This window comes from Arachis ipaensis, chromosome B02, assembly GCF_000816755.2.
Source record: "Arachis ipaensis cultivar K30076 chromosome B02, Araip1.1, whole genome shotgun sequence".
NCBI lineage: Eukaryota > Viridiplantae > Streptophyta > Magnoliopsida > Fabales > Fabaceae > Arachis > Arachis ipaensis.
In genome coordinates, this window is record NC_029786.2 from 83,999,782 (window position 1) to 84,002,918 (window position 3,137).

Below are 3,137 nucleotides of genomic sequence, written 5' to 3' on the forward strand. Positions count from 1 at the left end.
GATCTGCTTCAACAAGAATGTTCTTGTCCTTGCTCCTGCTCATATGAAAAAGAGGGACAGAAAAATAATAATAATAATAGGGGTCCATTTTACCACAGTATAGAGGTTCCTGTGTGAGTAGAAGAATAAATAAATAGAAGGAGATGAGAGAGAAGGAGAATTTTCGAAAATAATTTTTTTGAAAAAGAGTTGGTGGTTTTCGAAAATAGTTTTTGAAAAAGGTTAGTAATTTTTGAAATTTTAAAATCAAAGATTAAAATAATTAGTTAATTAAAAAGAAAATTTGAAAAAGAGGGAAGATATTTTCGAAAATTAGAGAGAGAGAGTTAGTTAGGTAGTTTTGAAAAAGATAAGAAACAAACAAAAAGTTAGTTAGTTAGTTGAAACAAATTTTGAAAATCAATTTTGAAAAGATAAGAAGTTAGAAAGGATATTTTAAAATCAAATTTTTGAAAAAGATAAGATAAAAAGATATTTTTGAAAAGATATGATTGAAATTAGTTTTGAAAAAGATTTGATTTTTAAAATCACAATTAATGACTTGATTCACAAGAAATCACAAGATATGATTCTAGAACTCAAAGTTTGAATCTTTCTTAACAAGTAAGTAACAAACTTGAAATTTTTGAATCAAAACATTAATTGATGATGTTATTTTCGAAAATTAGGAGGTAAAGATAAGAAAAAGATTTTTGAAAAATATTTTTAAAATTTTCGAAAATAACTAAGAAAAATGAAAAAGATTTGATTTTTGAAAAAGATTTTTGAAAAAGATAAGATTTTTAAATTGAAAATTTGATTTGACTCATAAGAAACAACTAGATTTTAAAATTTTTTGAAAAAGTCAAATCTAATTTTCGAAATTTTGAGAGAGAAAAAGGGAAAGATATTTTTTTGATTTTTAAATTTTTAACGATGAGAGAGAAGAACATGAAAATGATGCAATGCATGAAAATTTTAGATCAAAACATGTGATGAATGCAAGAACACTATGAATGTTAAGATGAACACCAAGAACACTTTGAAGATCATGATGAACATCAAGAACATATTTTTGAAAAATTTTATATGCAAAGAAAACATGCAAGATACCAAACTTAGAAATCTTTCATGTTTAGACACTATGAATGCAAAAATGCACATGAAAAACAAGAAAAGATGCAAAACAAGAAAACATTAAGATCAAACAAGAAGACTTACCAAGAACAACTTGAAGATCATGAAGAACACCATGAATGCATGAATTTTTCAAAAAATGCAAGATGAACATGCAATTGACACCAAACTTTAAATTTGACTCAAGACTCAAACAAGAAATACAAAATATTTTTTTGATTTTTATGATTTTATGATTTTTTTTGTATTTTCTTTTAATTTTTTTTTCGAAAATCATTTTGAAAAAGAAAAATAAGGATTCCAAATTTTTTAATATGAATTCCAGGAATCTTATGCTCTTTAGTCTAAAGCTCCAATCAAAGGGTCAGGCATGACTTAATAGCCAGCCAAGCTTTAGTATGTAATTACATGCACTGAAGTGATTAGTTGAATCCTCAGTCCAAGGGAATTTGGACATGGCTTCACAGCCAGCCAGGATTCAACAAATCATCATGAAACACTAGAATTCATTCTTAAAAATTCTGAAGAAAAATATATTTTTGAAAATATTTTTATTTTAAAAAACACTACAAGAAAAACACCCATTCAAGTACACTTGAAAAGTGTAGCCAAAAGTAAAAAAAAATGATGCCTTAGGCTACGGCTACGCTTTTTGGGCTACGACTACACTTTTTGGGGTGATTCCTATTCGGCCGTTGCCTATTCTCAAAGGCTACGCTTTTCTGCACCAAGGGCTACGCTTTTGGCAATTGGGAATAGGCTACGCTTTTCAAGTGATGCTATCTAGGACCAAAGGCTACGCTTTTCAGCTTTCATTTTTCCAGAATAGGCTACACTTTTCAACGCTACTGCATCACTTGTAAAGCGTAGCCAGATTGTATACCATAGCTACTTTTTATAAGCGTAGCCTTAGGTCCCTTATTATTTTTTTTAATTTTCTGTATAACCATAGCTACTCTTTATAAGTGTAGCCTTAGGTCCTTCATTGTTTTTTTTTTTTAATTTTCTATATGTATATAATATTCTAATAATTTTTTATACAACATAATATTTAATAATATTATTACATATATAATTTTACATTTTTAATTAAATGAGTTAAATATTATAAAATAAAATTAAACACATAATTATACTAAATAATTTCTTTAAACAATAAAAATTATCCTTACATAATTCAAAGGCATAATCTTAAGAAGCAATTAACAATCAAAATATAACTTAAGATAATTTAAGTCACATAAAACTTGTATCACATCAATTAAAATGCAAAGTTTACACTCTATATCCGACAAGAGCTTAACAAACAGAAAATCGCCAATCTTCTAATCTTGGCATAATGACTAAAAAATCTTCTGAAGCGCCTTCAGATTCTTCTCAAACACATCTTTTTCATGCTGATCTTCATCACCATCAAGAAAACTCTTGGCCTTAACAATTGTAGCAGTGTTCATTCCCTTGTTCATTCCCAACAAGAACTAATTTCCAAGCAATTACTGCCCTACTTACAGCTGCAGATTATCATAATTCAAAAAGAGAAGCATGTAAGGATTTTGCATACTGATTCACCACCATACGCAATCAATACAAGATTATGTTGAAGGAAATGATCAGGCTACTTACAAATATTCTTTTGACCATTCTCGCGACACATGAAGAAAACAAAATCATAGAACCGAATGAATTCTGAAAAGTCTGCCTGGCAAGAGCAACAAATGAAGAACATGTTCTAATTGCAAGTACCAGATTAAAGATTAAAAATACAAGAAAACAAACTTGTTGCTTTTCTATTATTCTCATTGCAAATAAAGGAGAGTAAGCAATGGCTATGGCAAAATGCAATTGCAAATGAAGCTTGGAAGCACAAATGTCATTTATTTTAAATCGAACCTTGCTTTTCTTGGAAGCACAAATGCCATTTAACAAATCCTGTTAGTCACATTGATCACTTCAATTTCATAATTCAACACATACAAATCAAGAATACGCACTATAACAAATAACAAGTATTGTAGTAGGAA